The following is a 21,503-nucleotide window of genomic DNA, read 5'->3' on the forward strand; positions in this document are numbered from 1 at the left end:
TAGCATTAAGTTGTTTTCACCTAACTTATCTCCTAATACTCTTAATAAGCACTAAATCTCGAAAATTTTGAAATGAAACACCGTTAAATGTTCATGGTCTCCCTTTCATTGAATCTTTGAAATCGTACGAATAGCCTATCATCTGAAAATGATGAACCATTTTATTGTAATCATTGTAAATAAGTTTACATACAGATTCATATCAAAATAATGAAAGTACTTTAAGAAAATTTTAATTATCTGCTTGTTACAAAGTTGGACCACGGATAGGGTACATGACGGCCCTAATTCGTTTTCTAATAGACGAATATTAGTGTTGTATTGCTTTCAGAAAAAAAATTGCATTGTTCTTCATGCAGTTTAGAACTTAATTCCATCAGCAATAGTAAAGGTGAATATATGCTCCAGAACTATCCACAGGTGTTAAATAATATTGCCATGACGGAACTGAGACGGCCAAGATATGTCAAACCATCCACATTAAGTCACACGTCAGGAGCCCCGATAGTCTGAGCTGGCGCAATATCACATAGGAAACTTATTTCGTTCGCTAGAAACAGTATTTGAGCCATAGCATTTAAAGTTTTACCTAAAATATTCATGATATTATGGAAGTAGCATTTAATGTGAGCGAGATTACATAACGCGCTAAAAACCAGAAGAATTTCTACCCAGGAAAACTTTCTGTATCGCAAGACTTCTTTGTGATTCAGGATACAGAAGATACTGCTCGGAACATAAACTTCCCAACGCATTCGAAATTTATTAACACGGTATATTGTTAAAAGATAAGTGAACAAGGATAAACTGGACACCAGTACGCGCTTACGATATACGGTACCATATCTAATATTCTCGGTACTGTTACGAGGGAGAATGAGAAACTAAGGTTACCAGCCCGATATTTTCTAGATTTCGTATTTTGAAGAGGAATGTGGAATTTGAAGTAAATTTGATACATGGAGTTGGGAACTGTACAGAGTTTTAGCCATCTGCCACTTTTGGCGCTAGTTCTTGGTAAACACAAATGGTAACTCGTTTGGAAAACTGGTCTCGCGAAGAAGTCCGCTTAGTTATTCGATTTTTGTGGATGAAACATGTAACCGCGGCTGAAATTCACCGACTGCTGATAGAGGTTCACGGACAGACTGTAATGTCTCGTCAGCATGTCGCAGAATGGTGTCGAATGTTTGCTGCTGGTAGAGAAAATGTCACCGAGGAGGAACGCAGTGGCCGACCCTGGATGGCATCAAGAGATTTGAACACATCTCGCGTGGAGGAGATGATTTAGGACAATAGGAAGATCACGTTATGGTATCTGATGGCAGAATTGGGAATGTCGTTCGGAAGCTTTCTGCACATTGTGCACGATATTCTGCAGTACCTGAAAGATTGTTCGCGATGGGCACACCCTCTGTCCAACTAACACATGGATACTCGCATGGGGAGAAGTCTGCAACTTTTGGAAAGGTTCTCCACGGAAGGAAACTGTTTTCTTCACGAATGACGAAACATGGATCCACCGTTATACCTCCAGCAGTAAGCACTCATCAAAGGACTGAAAACAACCCTCCTCTCCAAACACGAAGAAATTTAAGATGACGCCATCTCTGCTGGGAAGATGATAGCAGCAGTGTTTTGGGACAACGCAGGTCTTATACTCGTTTTTTTTTTTTCTTTCTTTTGTAAAGATGGCGCAGAGCAACCGCTGACTGATACTGTGAGATCTTGACACAATTGCGCACAGCAGGAAACGGCCAGGACTTCTCACCTAGGGCATTATCTTCCTTCACTCGCCCGCATACAGCCCAGAATACCACCACGCTCTTGAAGCAGTTTTGCTGGGACATCATCGACCACCCTCTCTTCAAACGGGGCCTTACTTTAAGCTACTTTCACCTGTTTCTGCACTTGAAGAAGCAGCTAGGAGGCCGTCGCTTCGCTTGAGATGAGGAGGTGAAACACTTTGTGACAATGTTTCTGAACCGGGACAGGATTTTACCAGGAGGAAATTTTCAAACTCATCAAACGATGCGGCAAGTGTTTTAATCGAAATGAAGACCATGTCCAAAAATAACCTAATGTTTCTATTATCTGTTGGTTGTATTTGTTGTACGAAATAATGTATTTACGTTTCACTTCAGGATTTTAACCTTGCTTTCTGCACATACCTCGTATCTGTACTCTGAAACGTTATTCTTATTTATCAGATTGAGTACTGCGATCGTAATGATATGTTCTGGTTCTATAAACTCAAGTTGTACTGCCATTGTTACAACAGAACACTCCAGGACCTGATTGAGTTCAGCAGACCCTTATTGTTCTATTCGCTTGATTGTTCATGATGAAGAAGATTCTCTCAAATGGTCTGCGATCTATTTTACGTATGATTCCATTACATTCATTCCATTTTGCCCATTTTACTTTAAATGCAAAGTGTTATGTACGGCTTCATCACTTCAAGTAATGCTTTTGTGAAAAAGAACGTTCACGCAAAACACCATATGACGCTTTCAGCGCACAAGAGAATCAAGTCTACTCTTGGCCATTTTGAATATACTTCATCTTTAAGATCACTATCCAAAGCTTCTTTCGGAGCTTAGAAATTAACATCCAAATATTTTAAATAACTCCTATAATGTAAGAAAAACAGAATAATCCTTTCCATGTACTTTGGTAAATTGACTTAATTCCTTTGTCCCGAAGACTCAAACTAACATCTCACTCACATCCAAGAACCACAATTTGAAATATTTGAAGCTCAGTGACAATTCGTATTTCGCACTAAAACATCTATCCTCTTCAACGCATGCCTCCAGGCTACATTGCCTGGCGTACTACAGATCATACGTAGCCTAACACAGTGTTAACTGCGGCAATGGAATACTGTAAACGGAACCTTATTGTTACTATCTCATACACGTTACGTGTTGCAGACAGCTGTTTCCGTACTTTGATAACTATATTCATATACAGTAATAAAAGAACGCGTTATGTATATACGTTCATACAATAACCAACATGTGGGAAAACGGGTGACTGAAAATAATTAATCAATTATAAAACATTCAATATTCAATACAGAACCGAATATGTTTTCCTATGGTTTGTATATTGTATGTGGTTACTCGTAATAAACTTGTGTCCGTACATCACCAACAGTATTTTAACAAATATGTTTAAACAAGAAGGAATATATATCACGACTTATACTCGATGTTGATTAATGCTCCTTGATTTTTTTAATAGTTTGACATTTAGTTCTCCGTTTTCTTACTTCATGAAGAAAATAGACTTTTAAGTTGAGATTTACAGTACTCGCTAACCATTCTGTCAGACTTTTATGTCTTATTTACTTATGTTCTTTTACTTTAGAGACAATTGCTAGCATAGCTAAACTGTAAGACAGCACTATTTGCATAAGTATCAGCGCATATCAATATTCTAATGCAACAATTCTTGACCGTACATTTTCTGAACTTTCGATATAACATTCAACGCTGAGGATTTATCACCGGCGAAGGAAAGTACTAGAGTGTTTGATTTTCATACTTTCACAGAAGAATAATTTAAAGTGTCTCTTTTAGCGTTATATGGTGATTCTAATTTTAAGATAAATCATTTTTAGAAAGTTCATATTTCCGTAAATATAAGGAATTTTCATCTGAAATATTTATAGTTGAGTTTTAGTTTAACGTTCCGTTCAGCAGCGAGGTTATATGAGACGTGGACCTAGTGATTAACGTTAAATCCGAACCACATGAGACCCCGCAGAGAATCGAACCCGGGTCTCCCACGCCAAAGGCGCGTACGCTAATCGCTTAGCCACGGCGGAGCTCTGAATACTTATAGTTGATAGTGCACTTAAAATAAGGGAAGATGTTAGTCATGACTTAGAACCACGATTTCGAGTTACGCCACCACGACCCTACATCAACAATATTTGGACAAACACGGCAAAGAAACTGGTCTATTAACGAAAATATTTTATATTCGTTCATTAATGTATAAAATATGTACAACTCTTTAATAGCGTCTGCTAGATTTAACATTAAGCAATTATATGAAACAGAATTTTGTCGCTTTAAACAATGATGAATAAATTCCCTTACTCATCCTTGCATGCAAGTATCCTTTCCAAAATTACGAACATACATAACAAACTTCTGAAAGTGTTTCCCGAGTTAATGAACCATGAATTCTATAGTTTAGGATACTCTATGAAAAATTACATGAATACTATGACTGCTAATATTATACGAATTATGATTATTCTAAAGCAATCCCACCGTACATGCTTCAATGACCGTATGCAAAATACTACTTGTAGAGAAAAAAAGCAAATTCGCAGTGCGTTAAATCAATGTTGTATAATTCCTCCCTAAATGGGAGTAAGCAGATCTAAGTGAAGTAAAATTAGATTCATGAATCGACACCAATATCGGTTTATTATAAAACTTTCTAATAAAATACAACAGTATCTACAGAAATATTACAATATAACTTTCTCTAACGTGAGGTACAGAAAAGATAGCCCAAGACCGTACAGCCTATAGAATAGGACCTATGAGCACCCGAATAAGCTAAGCTGAGTGGAGTAGGAAACCTCAATGCTCCGATGCAAGCAGTGAGGGTTACGAGTCACAGAGCAACGAAGCAGGCCAAACAACTGAGGTTGGGATTCCAGCAGAGATTTGTGCAAGCTAAGGCGGGAGGAAGGGAAGCCCCTAGAGCTCCGTAACATACTAGTGGCTTTTAGGTTGGGTTTCTCCTATCGCTCCAGGTAAGTTATAGAAGGGGTGACCAATCGCAGACTGGTGTCTGTCCGTTGAATACCCTTCGTTATATAGGCTCTCTGGGCGGTGATGGTGCTGCTATTACCTTGCCGTCATGTGACTTGTAGGTGGCGCTGGTCATCTGCTTCTGTAGTACTCCATCGTAAAATACATGTAGTTGTTGTTTACAAACAGGAGCACGTGTAATGTTTATAAACACAAGCACGTGGTACATTACAATATCTATGTAGCAACAGAGCTATCAACTGGAAGCTGAGAACCCCCGCCAAGTAAACTTTGTGGTGGAAAAACACTGTGTGCGTGGGTTTCCTTGGGATTCTCCCGTTACTTCCACTTTCTTCATTCCATCATTTCATTCATTTCTCATCATCATCATCTCCTTTAGCCTAGCCGGCATAACCGTGGGACGTAAAACTCAGACTTTTCTTTGAAGCCGAGAATCAAGAGGGAGCTAAAAATAACAATGAATAAATATGAGGTGAGTGAATAAATATGTTGTGTTTTTTTAGGTATAAATGACCGGCGCGGATTAACACGGGAAAATAAAAATATATAAAAGGCACATATGAAATCTCAAAACAACCTTTTTTCCCAAAACCACACACCAGGCGTGTCAAGTCCAGATCTAGACTTCAAATATCTATGTAGAGAAGCTCGAGACTGGTCGAGAATGGTATATCTAAGTACAAATTAGAAGTAAAGAATTGGTGCCAAGCAAATTACGCGGATGTATGCGTTCTAAGACAAAAATACAACCTAGGCATCTGGTGGAAGCTGTCCTACAGTAAACCTTAAGTAAATCATAAATAGTGCTAATTTTAGCATAAGGTTATGCTCCATAAAGTTGCATTTATATATCATCGTACAACGTATTGCTAATGTAAAAATATCTCCTATGTGCACATTGTAATTGAATACATGGTATGCGGACGAGTGGAACACACTAGCTAGCAGTACGGAATATCTATGAGTAAAGTTTGAATAATATTGCATTCAACGAAACATGCATTGTAGTATTGCATTTGCAACATCATATGTGATGTATGTGCTGTGTTACACACACCCTAGCATTTTTTTTTTTTTTTTTTTTTTTTTTTTTTTTTTTTTTTTCATCATGTTAAGTTATCAGTGCTGGTGCGAGGTTTCTGGGAATCATTCTGAACAAGTACAGTTTTTACAGGTTGAAGTTGTTAGCCTCATGCCAAATCTTAAAGCTTGGAAATCATCCCTTGTCATCTATCCGCAACTGCTTGTTCAGTATATTCGCAGCTAACCTCTATCTAGAGGCCTTCTCCTCGATCTGCAACCTGAGGACGCGCCATGCCGTTGTGACAGGATTCCACATTACATGGATAAGATATTACTAATTACTAAAATTTTATGTAAACTGGCATATATTCTTACTTTCTTGAGGTGTGAAGATAATTGGAATAAATGTTGTCATAAGACTTTCTAAAAGGCAACGAATATAAAATCTTTATTTTACCTATTTTCTGTTGAAATATTAATGTGTATTCGTTATCGTTCAAAATAATTGTTTATATATAACCATACTATTCTATTATTGTGCTATAAAATGTTTAAAGTAAAACATGGATCTTGAAAAATCCCATCGGTCGTTTTCAGAAGTGCCTCATCGTTTATTAATTGGATTAATGTCGCAGACTCTGAAGCATAAGTTCATCTGATAAGGGAATTGACGAAAGTCTTTATTCTCCAGACTAGTGAAAAAGAAAACAAATTCTACCTTAGTACTGCTATCTAAGAGTATGAACTGCTATCTAAGAGTATCTAAGAGTATGAATCTCCACAGTCTCTTTAGCACGCAACGTGGCTTTTTACCTGATCATGTGACACAGTGTGGTTCTTATGACAAATCGGATAGGCATTTTATGGTCTGGATATTAGCTCTGTGGTAGAACTATTTGACTAAAGTCTTTTATCACTTCTCCTTAGTACTAACAGGAAAATATGATGTTTGCTTCTTATATGGTACATGGACTTACTTAATTCAAACTTAAGTCCAAATCACTGAAGTTCTTTCAAAGTTCTCCTACTGGGAAACGAATCCGGAACTTTGTACTCATAAAATGCCGAGTTAACCATTATATCACAGAGGAGAGCTAGAAACGCTAGGATGATAGAATGATTATAATCTTCTATCGTTATTTGTTTCCAATGTACTACGGTTACCATAGTTTCATCTATTAACAAATAAAATAAATAAAAAATAAGATCAAAATAAACCGAAAATTTAATTCTAAAAGGACCATGTACCCACTCCTACAAAAAAAAAATTATTTAGAATCATTTAGAAAAAGACTAAAATCGTGGATGCCTGAAAAGTTCAGCCAATATATTAAATCTCTTATTGAGATTTATGTTTTGAAACTTCCAAACAATCTCAGTAATTTTTACATTGACAAATTTAAAAATAATACTATGACTGCTATTAATTATTATAAGCAACATCTTTCAAACAAAATCAACTAACTATTTTTCAGGATATGTTTTATGTTTTCACTTTTTCCGCCTGAGAACGTGGCTTCTTGATCCTTCGTTGTATCTTGGTGGCGCTGGCCTCTTGTTTCTTGATGCTGTCCGATTCCTGAGTTTAATCTTTGATTAACCTTAACGTGACATCACATATTCCAATCATTAAATATCCTTTTCTTTAGTTTATAGTTACTTCGTGTACAATTCCATCATACTTGAGATTCTCATCGTTATATTCCGCTACGATTATCCCGCAGTCTTTTTCACTTCAAATCAGACCATAGTTGCGTGGTTTACTTGTCTTTTCTTGTTTTGAAGCAATTTTATAATTTTAATAACCTAGGTGATCCACATGCTACTGGTGTTCTTTTCACTAGCCCTATTACTGTCCTTAATACAGAATCAAAGCAAACCACCGTTAACATATTGACATGGGAGATTTCTATTAAACTATAACAGAAGTTTCTATAGGGAGGTGACCAAATTTACGATAGGTACGCAGCAAATGTTCAGATAAGGTTCCCATGATGCTTTCGTTCTTATAATAGACTCATCGTATACGATTTTTTCTCAATTTTTTCTTTATGTCGTCTTCTACCATGTCTGTTTTTGGTTCTGTTCATATTTCAAAAGGCACTCAAGTACTTAGTACTTCCAGCGAAAACTCAAAGTGTTGCTACAATTCCGTCATTCAAATTTGTTGTATGTGCACGGTTCAATGAATGACAATTAAGATAGTTATTCCTTCGTCAGGGATCACAACAGGTCAGAAGTTAGTGATTGTTCCTTATCTTTGGAATTCCCTGCTGAAATAACAACAGTTAAGCTTGCCTTCCACAATCAGCATTATGTTTTACTTCATGTTTTTCTTCATAATGTACTTATTGCTAATCACATGTAAAGCTTTATTAAGTACACAAAGAATGTCTTTAGTAAAGACAGTCTAATGCGTGACATTTTCAAGGGATGCCTTCAAGTATAGCAACAAGGTTGGTCTGTTGTTGTCTGTTCGATATCCGCACATGTCGACTGGAAAGTCAATTTCCCCGACTTCAATTTTTCTTTCTATTTCGTACAACATATGTAAGCTCACTGGCACAAAGGTTGGAAGTAGTAATAACGGAAGAAATAAAAATAAGTTCCGTTTTCAAACATATTTTGGACATTTGACAGACTTCGTCGTTTAACAGTCGTCGAGATGGAGGGATGGAGGAGAGGTATCACCATATTATAACCAAGTATTTTGTGCTTTCCTCTCTTTATTGCTAATATCGAATGTCCATTCAACTTGCATTGCATAATATTTGATTCGTATATTTCATAAATTAAAGGTATTTTTACATGTCCTACCTGACTCAGAATGGGAGTCTTAGACATTTTTATCTGCAGAAATTTTTTACACACATTTAGAATTAAAAATTGTAACCTGTTAGGTATGTAACCTGAAAATATTTATTTAAGTTGAGCGCCAGTTGCGGAGCTTTTCCGAAACATCCTAGCTACAGTCACGGAGTCATCATTTGAAGCGAATAGTTAGAAATGGTCAGTCCCTGTTATTTTGCTCTCTCGTTAAATGTTTTGAAAGTCAAAGCGAGTTCATAACCACTAGAAATAGCGAAAAGTATGTTCCTTTGTGAATATTAAATTTGATGTCCTGTTAAAATATATATATATATATATATATATATATATATATATATATATATATATATATATATATATATATATGGAAAAGCAAAAATAGTGTCAATTTATTGTGAAAAATTAGTAATAATCCAAATATTTCATATTACAAAAAATTCTTGAAACAGAATTTTTAGTAACATACGAGTTTACTGAATAATTGAGGTAAATGCAATATTTTGTGTTACGTCAAACATTAGCTGATTTACCTATTTAGGTTAATATAATATAAATCTTTAGAAAATAGAGGATAATATAATAGAGGTTGGTTGCCTTGGAACAGATGAAACTGCATTCGACGAAATCTTTAAAAGATTTAATGAGGCTGCACCAGGCATACGCCTTCTAACAATTCAGAATGCTTGTCTTCTAGGTGCTGCTCTCACGTCGGAAGCACTCACTAACGTGCTATTGAATAAAATATCTACTTTAGAATTGTTCTTGTCTCGACTCCCCTTAATTTCAGCCCATTCAGCCTTTTTCCTTTTACGAGCATCTTTATCAATCCCTCGCTTAACCTATTTTTTACGATGTTTTCCATCTTGGCATGAGAGTTCTTTGCTGGGAAAATATGATACTGTTCTGAAAACTGGTCTTGAATCAATTCTGAACTGCTCTTTAAATGACGACTCTTGGACACAAGCATGTTTACCTGTTGGCTTGGGCGGACTTGGTATTGGACGAGCTGTGGATATGGCGATTCCTACATTCTTAGCGGATCTCTGCGTTTAATCGAAGCTCTCCTTCCACAGGGTTATTGTTTGGACCCAGATGGTTCAGTTCAAGAAGGCTGTAATAAGTGGGCAAGCTTAGCAGATACAAACCTTCCGGAGATGAGCAAAAAGTGTTATCAGTCATCTTGGTATACACCAATTGCGTGTCAATTACATAATCATTTGTTACAATCTGTTGTTGTTCCGGAAGATAAAGCCAGGCTTCTTTGCTGTCTCGTCTCCCGAAGCGGGTGCATGGTTGATGGCGATACCTTCTCCGCCTTTAGGCCTTCATTTGTCAAATGAAAGTTTTCGAATTGATGTAGCCTTACGTTTAGGCTTAGCAGTTTGTGAGCCTCATCGCTGTCCAGCTTGTGGGGATGAGGTTAACCAACGTGGCCTGCATGGCCTTTCATGCATGAAGAGCGCTGGTAGATTCGCCCGACATTCCTCTGTAAATGATACAGTACTACGAGCCCTCAACACAGCTGGAATTCCTTCAATACGGGAACCTTCTGGTTGCTGTCGTTCGGATGGAAAGCGACCGGATGGGATGACACTGGTTCCATGGATGAGAGGTAAATGTTTATTGTGGGACTTCACATGCGCTGATACATACGCTCATTCAAGTCTTCCTCTGTCAGTAATGAACGCTGGAGCTGTTGCTAATAGCAGAGAAGCTGAAAAGGAAAGCAAATACAACAACCTTCTCGAAAAGTTTGTTTTCACTCCAATCGCTATTGAAACCATTGGTGCTTGAGGTGCAAGAAGTCTTGAATTCATTAGGGAGGTAGGAAGACGCATTTTTTGTGTTTCCAGCGAAGTTCGCTCCACATCTTATCTAATACAGCGCATACCCGTTTCTATACAACGTGGTAACGTCTCGTCGGTCCTTGGCACTTTACCACCTGGCAAGGAACTGGATGAGGTGTTTATACTCTGAGAAGAATTGTTTTATATATAACAGTTCCTGGACAATAGTTTTTCTTTTGACGTTATAATCTTTAGAAAACGAATATTGAATCTATATATCAGTTAATCATTTCTTAATAAAAAGTGTTTAATCTAAAAAGTGTATTTACTTTCTAAATGTTTCATTTCACTGAATGTTGAATCTATATATCAGTTAATCATTTCTTAATAAAAAGTGTTTAATCTAAAAAGTGTATTTACTTTCTAAATGTTTCTAAATGTTTCTTTTCTACTGTTTAAATGTAACATCACATTTTTGCATTCATCATAACACATTTGTGCATTAACAGGGAGTATTTAATAAATAGTTAACAATGTATTCTCTACTTATCTTTTTTGAACATTTTGTTAAACACAATTAGTTGTTATAAAGTTTACAAACATATATATTTTTACTAACAAAAAAAAAGATTGTTTCGTCTCGATCTACCATGGCCAGCCACCCATAACGTAGCTGAAAGAGAACAAGTTACAACATACACTAGATATTTAAATCTAAAAGTTATATTCGTCACAATATTGATTTTCAACAGTTCGTGAGATTTTCGATCTCTATTAAAAGTTGCCGATTTCAGGATAAACAATGTGACTTCTGGAGTCTATTTCTCAAACACTGCTAACTTGTTTTTTACAAGTCATAAATTATCAGAAAGAAGAAACACTAGAATAATAATAAAAACCCATTTCTAAATACTAATGCTAATGTCTCTAATTTGTCATACTTTTATGATAAATTACTAGTAAAAAGTTTAATTTGAAGAACTTTTGAACTAGTATTACAAGACTAGTATAGAGAAATGAAACTCTGGTCTAGGTAATCTACTGTCCTGGTACGAATTAACATTTTCACTCCTTATCTATAAAACTAATATTTACATTTGGAGTTTCTTTACCAGTAACGCTTTCATTGTATCCAAACGAAAACAAAATATGTTTACTAAACTATGTAACATTTCTTTCAAAATGTATTGAATTTACACATAGTTTATGTTGAACTTATTTTCTCTATATTATGTAACTTATCCCAGAATCTGCTAAAAGCGAGTCAACTATTTTATGAAGTAAGCATGTCAAAAACTTATTCTCTTACAAACTCACACTTAAAAAGACAAAAGAAAATTGAATCAAACTTAAATGACGATCATATTGAGGTTTCTATCAGTTTTAATTTTCGAAGCATTCTTCTTTTGGCTTGAGATTCAGTTCTTTTGTACAAGAGAGGAAAAGCGTTTCTATCTCGAACGAGCTTTTGTTTTGTTATTTCAAATTGTTATTCTATCTATCACTTGAACAGATAAATTGAGTAAGTGTAAGTTTATTTTAAGTTAATTGTTCTTTTTTTAAGTAGTGGTGTGATAAATTTTAGAATGTGATTATACAAAACCATTGGCTGATAATCAAATGAAATACTTAACAGTTTTCTAGGTAATTAACTGAATATATACACATTTTGATATTCGTACCAATACTTTACCTTCCTATGCAATGTTCATATTTTCTTAAGAAGATGGGACCGATAAGTATAATATGACATAAGTGAAAATAGTAAATTCTTTCTATTTTTATAGGCAACTGAATGCAGTTGTATTTCGTTTTCAGTTAGTTACACAATAACTTTCGACAAAATTGCCAATTAAAAAAACGAAGAGACGTCTGTCTTGTCTGACACAAAATAATACATTTTTCTTTTGTTTGAAATTCATCTAGAATAAAGAGTGGAATTTAGCTGGTGTTCAAGGTTTCCAGTGTAATAATAAATTTATTTCAATTGTAATATTTAAAGTTATAAGAAAATTTAAAATACAGTGGAACCTGGATAATTCGAACCTCAAGGGACCAGTAGAAAGATTCGAATTATACAAAAATTCGAATTAGAAAAGTTTATGTAAATGGTTGGCCTCTTCTAGGGACCAAGAGAAAAATTCGAAATAAAGAGGTTTTCGAATTACAGAAGTTCGAATTATCCAGGTTCCACTGTATATTAAATAACATTATGATATACTAAATAGTAAACATGATAACATATCTTATATCGTAGTACGTAACGTGGTATGAAAATTGAAAATCTATTAACATAATTCTTGAGTATTTGCTGCACAGACCATTACTATATAGTATCTTTTTAAACTTTATTATTTAAAATTTATTAAATTATACTAGTTTTAAACTATAAGTAGCAAGGAATATACTACAATATGTAACCTACATTCGCACCTTACTGAAACCGGATTAGGAGGAATAGACAAAAGTGAATAAAAACGGCTTATGAAGCGAAAGAACCAAAAAACATGGAAATTAACATTTCAAACAAGCTGAACGAACTTTAAATGAAGACGCAAATCTCTCTAATAGTGACGATGATTTAGAAAGTTCGAGTTCAGATAAGGCATTCCGTCCATCTCCGAGAATCGAGAAAGATACGAGTCCACCAGCCAAGCAAATGAGGTTTAAACTACCAACGTTTGCTTCTGCGGTTTCCAGGTCAAAGGTGTTTGTCCGTCATACTGCACTCCTAGCTTCTTCACTTTTAGAAGATGTTGGCCTGGTCACTTCTCAACAAAAAGAGAAAGTTATTAATCCCAAAAATATTGAAAGGGAGAAAAACAACATTCACGAAAACTGTCACTGAAGAATCTACTTCTTTTCTAAAGGCTTCCGAAATTAAAGGGTTATATTTTGATGAAGGGCAAGATCAAACGCTAGTGCTGAACGAAATAGATGGCATACCACGTAGAATATTAAAGAAAGAATAACATGTCGTTTTAGTTCAAGAGCCACAATCTAAGTATATCGGCCACGTATGCCCATTGTCAGGGAGGGGGGACAGCACCATGTTAGCCCAATTTTTCAGTGATCAAAATCTTGACAAGTCAAAACTTGTTTTAGACTGTGATGGAACGCTAGTTAATACTGAAAGAAAAAATGGAGCCATGGCCAATATTGAAAATTATTTAGGAAAGCCACTTCAAACAATAATTTGTCTTTTACATACAAATGAACTATCGCTTAGACATTTAATCCATGAAATCGATGGTAAGACTACGGGACCAAATTCATACGAAGGATAAATTGAAATGGCTTTACAAAACTGCCAGTCCTTATCACTTGCTGATTTGCAACCTGTAGCTGTTCACCGGATTCAGAACCTCAGTACTTCAAACTTAAGCACGGATCAAAAATAGGCCTATCTTCTGAATATTTGTCAAGCTATTTCGTTGGACTATTGTTCTGCAAGTTTAGCTGGTCAAAATCTTGAGAGCTACATCAGGCGAGATGGGTGACAAGTGGTAGTAGAAGTTTGCGCCTTTACATTGGAACAGAAAATCCGACTAGAGACCTCAAGATTATCGTTTCCTACATAATGAATGTTTATGGTCCTGTATTGTTCTATACTAAAAGCGAACCATCGTGCACACAAGGAGCTAAACATTTATGGAAACTTATGTCATTTTCTAGATCTATGGTTTGGTCACACCGAGAATTTATTTCTGGCAATGATATCGGACACAGATGCGAACATAAGAAGGCTCAGTTGGAGAATTTTGAAAGAAAGAACATTATTCTTATTTGTCAATGTGATAGAATTCAAAGTTCCTGAAGTCAAATTAGATGCAAACACCTACATTGACATGATAAACTGGTCTGAGTGTTTCTTGATGGAGCCACCACTAACACAACATCTAAGTAAAGATGAGCTGTAACAGAACATAAAAATTACCGCAGTTGCAAGTGAAGAAATAACAAGTTTTCCTTGCCACACTCAAGCAGTAGAGCGCACGATAAAATTAGTGACAGAAGCGGCTAGTTCTGTGTGTGATACAGACGCTCGCCATGGATTTATTTTGGCAACTTTGAAATCTCGAGAGCGGATACCTCAGTTCACAAAGAAATCAGAATACAAATTAAAAATAAGTAACTGAACGTAAATATTATATAATACAACATTTCAGAACCAGTAATCTGCAAATTGAAGTAGGTCCAGGAGTGGGAGGGAGAGCGGAACTCGAACTGCAGCCATCTCCTTGTGGTGACTTCTGGGTTATTTCCAACAGCGAGTTTTCTGCAACTTTTAAAATGTTATACGTTTTTCAAATATACAAAAACTTGAATACATTTCATTTCATTGATTTTTGACTCCATTGTGTCTGATACTTGACAGAAAAATCAGCAACATGTTTAAATATTTTTTGTGGAATTTTTACAAATATACATTAATATACAAGATCATTAACTCCAACCCCCCCCCCCCCAGCTACAGAGGGATGGCAACAACTCAAAAAATTGAAGTAGAATCCTGAAATCTTTTTACATTATATTGGGACTGTCTAGAGAACAATTATTAATACGTAAGTGGAACATATTATAAACTTATAACTATTTCACTTATTCTCTTTAAAAAAACCTACGATTTCATCATTTTTTAAACGCGGCAACTCAAAAAATTGAGGTATCGATCTGATTTTTTTTCTGTGTTATTTTAACCACATTTGGAAAAAATGGCCATTAAAGGTAACAAGATTTCGAAAAAATTTTTTTTTTCGATGCACCCAACTGTACACCCATTGAACATTAATGAAATGTGCATTTTTGGACTGCGTATGCATGACTTCCTTTACGCTGATAAGGACCACTAACCACAGTTTCTTGGATTCGAAATAGGGCCTCTTGAAATTTGGCGTTTTCGCGATTTTGAAAGCCCTAGCTCTGAAACTATGCACTATTCCCCACAGGTCCATATGAACTTTTTCCCTTATTTTAATGTGAGGAATCACTTGTTACAGTTTGTCGGTCTCTCTCTCTCTCTGTTTCTCTGCAAGTCATATTGACTACAGAATTGACTGCCCTTGCTTTGGAAAGTTTTCTATCTTAGTACCTACCAACTCTATGACAAATAAAATTTAGCAAATATGTAGCCTACGACACGTATTATTTTACAAAGTACAGTTCATGTATTTGCCTGATCTCAAAAGCCCGATAGAAGCATCCAAATTTAAAACTAAAAACTTTCTCAGGAGCATCGCAGACATTTACCAAAATGTATCCCAATTTATAAATTATGGTCATGCGTTATCATTCAAAAGCTTGCTTTATTTTGAAGATTACGATGTACAAGCTATGAACCTAAGATAATTGAGGTAGAATCAGGAGCTTCCTCATAAAGGCTTTTTATGCCTTTTTTTACTTTTATCGAAACGTCGTAATACGATTTGAAAATACTTTCCATCTTCCTATATACCAACCATATTTTAATAGAAGTTACCAAATATACAGCATATGATATGTAGTATTTTTAAGTACCTTTCATGGTGTTATCTGAATCTTTGGCTCTCATTGCACTGCCTAAATCTAAGTAAGGCTCTTTTTTTAAGGAAAATTACCAATCTTCCATATTTCTCCTCAATTTACGAATCCGTGGTAGTATGCATGTATCGTTTCAATGACAATTTGAATTTATTCTGAAGACAATCACGTACAAGCCACGAATCTGAGGTAATGTGAGTTGAATAAGTGAATAGTTTATTATAATAATGGTAAGTTAAAGTGTATATTTTTCCAATATTTTAGAAGAAAAAATGGTGTTTGAAACCCCGTAATTTCATCTATAAAAATGTGCTTTTAAATTATAAGAAACATTCATAAAAGCAAATTGGTGTTGTGATATAACAAGTTATAATTTATAGAAAGACTTATCTTATTACATACTATATGATGTCATCCATACTAAACATTCTGTCCAAATCTATTGTGTACCATTTCACTTCTGGCTCCTGCCAAGAAACATTATTAGAATTGAATTGTTTCAAACTATGTTAAATGTTGACTGATGCTGAGTAAAATAGGAATAAAAGCAAGGATAGGAATGGCGAAAGAAGCCTTTAGGAGGAAGAAAAGTCTGTTTTGTGGGACCTTGAATAAAGAGTTGAGAAAAAGACTCATAAAATGCTTCGTGTGGAGTGTTGTACTGTATGGGGCGGAAACGTGGACATTACGTAAGGGTGACGAAAATCGACTGGAAGCCTTCGAAATGTGGGTGTGGAGAAGAATGGAAAGAATTAGTTGGGTAGAGCGGAAAACGAATGAGAGAGTGTTAGAAATGGTGGGTGAGAAAAGAACACTTTTAGATATTATTAGGAAGAGGAAGAGGAACTGGTTGGGACATTGCCTAAGAAGAGATTGTATCATGAGGGACGTCCTAGAGGGTATGGTGGCGGGAAAGAGAGAGAGAAGGCGAAGGAGACTACAATTAATGGATGATATTAAAACAGAAAGATCATACGCGAAGACGAAAAGGTTAAAGGAGGACCGTGGAGCATGGAAGCTTCTCAGCTGCGGCAAGTGACCTGCGAATAAAGGCAGAATACCTATGAGGATGAGGATGATGCTGAGTAGCTTGACATCATTTGCAAGAATTAAAAAGTTTTGCTTTTCAGATCAGTCTGTCTCTTCTCTTCAAAATATCCTTCACCATACTCTATTTTTCCAATATTCTTCCATTTGATACTTTGCCCACTCATCTAATTTTCACCCTGAGAGCACTACATTCCGAACACTTCCATTCCTCATTTCTCCCCTACTCTACTCCCACACTCCATACGTCAACTTATCCAGTTCAATGTTGTTGTTTTCGGGTAGGAACTCTTTCTTCTCGTCCAAACCTCTTTCACTATGCCATTCTGGATTTTAATACTTTTGATAAAGTGGATACTTTCAAATATTTAGGATCAATATTTGAAGTGCTCGGAGAAGGCTACAGAGCCTTAACTTCGCCACGTAAAATAAGTCACAAATAAATAAATAAATAAATAAATAAATATTAACAGACGAAAATCGTATTCACGAAGAAATTAAATGTCGGTTAAAAGCAAGGAATTCTTGTTACTATTCGGTTCAAAATCTCTTGTGATCGCGAATTCTGTCGAGGAATTTGAAGCTTAAAATATTAACAACCTCCAACCGTCGTGCCTAATTTGCATAGGGATGAATTAATGTTTGACGTTTGAAGATCGCTACTACTCACCATCTGAAATGAGTAGGTTCGAAGCGGGAGCAGAGAAAAACCACACAAAGTTAACTTGCATTTAAATATCTGTATTATACGAAATATTAAGTGTGAATATGGGTAGTGTAGATTGTGTATAACGCGTCAGATCACATATCGTTAGCATCTAAGAATTCAGTCACGAATAATTCGTACATAGCTGAGATACACATACCTTGTTGATAGATGATTGCCTGGACTGAATGTTGAAGTTCTATGACAATGGATCGCTCGTGCTGCAAATAGTCGGCGAACAGTAGAGTCCGACTATAATATAACCATTATCCAAGTTAATGGTTGTACTAGATAATGCTAGATCTTCCTAGATCTACTCCTGGACTGGATTTACAGTTGACTAATAAACTGCGATGAGCTTACAAGTGGTTCTCTCTGTCGATCCTCCACTTCTGATCCAAATCCTCTCGGACCAGAAGCTTTTATTCTCCGTTTCCAGACATTCTGGAATTCTCGTCGTTGATTTTCTGTTTATCTCAGCTATTGGTAAAACATTGGTTTCACCCGAATTACATCGTGATCAAATTCTCAGACCAACAAATTTCTGCAAGTCTGACGGTTATGCCACAGTCAAAGTGTGTCACTGTTACGTACAGAGTTTCACATTGATGACATTTCAATTCTTCAACCATAACATTGCAAAGAATACAAACTGACGACTTAGCGTCTAGCCATACACAACAATAACATTCAACGCATTTACAAATTATTGGCATACGTCAACAAATAAACACAAACACGTGTTTATACTATATGACAACACTTCATGACTATACTTTGATACAACATTTAATAACTGAGATTTTCTATCTCCAAAATAATATATTCCAAAACCATATATCTCCACATGCCGCCCCTTCAAAACGAGGGAACTGCGTTCACGAATAAATTTCTGTATGGAAATTGACAAAAATATTTGATATAAAATACAAACAAAAGTAATTGAATATATTTGTCCATCACCTATATATATATGCATATTAATTTAACCATTTATCATACATAGAAAATCTGTCAAACATCATTTATTTATTTACATTCATTCTTTTTTTTAAAAAAATCTTGGCGAGAGACTTTATAAAAAGTATCGGCTCCTGCCATCTATTGTATTATGCATGTAACTATCTGTAACTATATGTTACTTCCTGCGCTCTCAAACGCACATATATGTACTTTTTATTCTCTCGTTCTCGAAATTTTCCATTGCATTTAGTAGCAAAGTCCAAAACAGTATTTGTTACCACTGCACTTATTTCACAAATGTCAGTGTCTTCACCACTGATGTATTATGAACACATAAATACTTTATTATACACTCTTCACCTCCTAATGGTACACTAATATATTCAGTAACAACGTCCCATCTCGTTGTATGAATTTAAGACACAATAAAAATTTGAAAATATAAAAATCACTTCGCTATTGGTATCATTCCTATTTGTACAGTTAGCAACTCTGCGTAGTTTCCATGCCATAAACTGATTATTCAGCAAAGTTTTTGGCAATGACATTGAGATTGTTTCACGTAACATCCTTTTAGTTGCGTCGCGTCATTACTTACAGTTGACCGTGAAATCGTGTCTGCACTATTTTCGTTAAAAACTTGGAAAGTGTTCACAAAATCAAGATTTCACACGGAAGAAAATATACTTTTTCACTTTTCGAGTTCGTGGATAAATGTTCATCCGCTTCACCGGTCTCGAAATTCGATAAATTCGTGATTTCTGGTGCATCACTCTGGATTTTGGTGTCGTGGAATGTCTCTTGTGTACCCGCTACATCTGAATTACTTTGTGCTAATTCTATGTGCTTTGGATAGTGATCTGAATTATTTTCTGTGTTACTAGTGTGTTTTCTAGTGTTATTTTTATTAACCAGTGCATATATTGGAGTTGAATCGTAGTGTCTTATGTGGTTAACATCGTCATATATCTTATTTTTATTTTCAACTCTTCCTATCTCTTCTTTCTTCTCATTAATTTTACGTAATTTAAATACTAAATACAATATAACTATAAACGTCCCTAGTACCAATAGGGTTAAAGTTGTTAATGCTACAGTAAATAGCATAGTCTTCTGCTCCATATTGCCTGTAAATATAAATAACTAGTTGTGAGATCCCGTTTTTCTCTATTTAAAAATCTAATGTTACTAAATCTTTGTCTATGGTTCTTTTTCGTAAATATATTACGTTTTCTTACCATAGGCCTAGTTTCAATGTTCTAAATCTGTTCATTATTCCCTATAAAATGCACAACTGATGCATATTCTGAACAATGACTAGTGTTCTAACAGTTATGTAACCTATTCGGATACTAAAATGTTACTTTTGTTACATTTTAATTCGTTTTATGTCGTATATTATTATTATTATTTTTAAAGTCGTAAAATCCTACATTTTCGCGCATATTTATGTATTTAAATACACTTTACTACTGCTTTTACTGATATATGTAGGTACTAATATCTTTATTGATGTTTATTCCATCATTATTTAACATTATAAAGCTTTATTTACTGTGAATTCATTCGTATTGCATCAGAATTGCTGTGAATGAGAGTAGCTTCTCATGTGTAGGCCTGGCTTGTTGCTATGGGTCAGCCATCTTGACTCGTAAGCTCCACCCATAGTTACGACTCCCTCTCATGCTGCGAGAAGCGATTGCATCCTCCGCAACGTTCTCCGTAAGTAGTAACTACAGCGAGAACGAACGGCTATTATTTCTTGCTTCTCTACACATGAATATTCAGTTAACTTATGAACTGAATACTTTAATTATTATAATAATAATCGATATGCCAATTGATTATTCTATAACTATAATGAATCAATAATTTTTACTCTTTGTTTTTTTTTAAAAAAACTTGAATTTAGAAAATGATTTTAACTTAAAATAACTTGTTTACATACAACTTAACGACAATTATAGACATGATGCATTACGACTGTATTCTCTTTTGACTATTTCTCGTCTATTATCTATTATTTTTTACTTTTCTTCTTTTTAGATATTTACTTCTTTTTAAGGACTTTTTCATACTTTTTACGACTTTTATTCTTCATTCGTAAGCTTACTTATCTAGTTTTATGTTACTAGCATCTATAATATTCACTATTTATCTATTTGTCTAGCTTTTACTAATAGACAATTCTTTCTACTTTTCGATGTTCTTTCATAGCTTAGAGCTATTGATCTCACTAATATGATGTTATATAATCTAGCCATTATCTATTTACATGCTCGTATCTATTTTTATCTATGATCTTCTATTTACTATGCTTATTGTTTACTGCTTTTCTTACTCTACCAAAATACTGAGTTTTGTCGTATTAGCACCGCGTAACCATTCTCGTTCAAAACTTTATTCATTTCACCAATACGAATAGTCTACTCCTAGTTTTGTCTAGGATCATATTACCTAGGCTTTTCGACTCGTGACTACCACATGCTGTTGGTAAGTATTTCTACATGTTACCAATTGTTCCATATACTAATAAAATAATTCTTTTCAGGTTTTTATTGCAACATAGAATTTTCTTTTTTTTTCAAAAATACCATTCTTCTTCATATCCCAAAATGTAAACTTTTTTTCACAACCCAAGGCACATACAACATCGATTTACATAATATGCTTTACCTCATTAACACTTATTGATGATGATTATTATTATTATTATTATTATTATTATTATTATTATTATTCTGGATTTTGAACTTTATACTGCCGAATTGATCTATAAAGCTTACAATACAATACTAATAGCAATAATGTTGTTGATATTAACGC

General features: G+C 34.9%; 1 protein-coding gene across 3 annotated transcripts in view; it reads left to right on the forward strand.

Annotated features, from left to right (window-relative positions):
* Positions 1–11,599: 11,599 nt before the first annotated feature.
* The window catches only part of LOC145692696 (uncharacterized), a 58,906-nt gene continuing 49,002 nt past the window's right edge, over positions 11,600–21,503 (forward strand). Inside the window, exon 1 of one of the 3 annotated variants that reach the window (XM_081768094.1) lies at positions 11,600–11,721. The gene's annotated coding sequence lies outside the window, so the exon portion shown is untranslated. Of the gene's footprint in view, positions 11,722–11,774; positions 11,970–21,503 lie in introns of those variants that run through there. The other 2 variants (XM_081768097.1, XM_081768096.1) reach the window with 2 other exon arrangements.

The sequence above is a fragment of the Thermobia domestica genome, chromosome 8, assembly GCF_964235325.1.
Source record: "Thermobia domestica chromosome 8, izTheDome1.hap1.1, whole genome shotgun sequence".
NCBI classification, from domain to species: Eukaryota; Metazoa; Arthropoda; class Insecta; order Zygentoma; family Lepismatidae; genus Thermobia; species Thermobia domestica.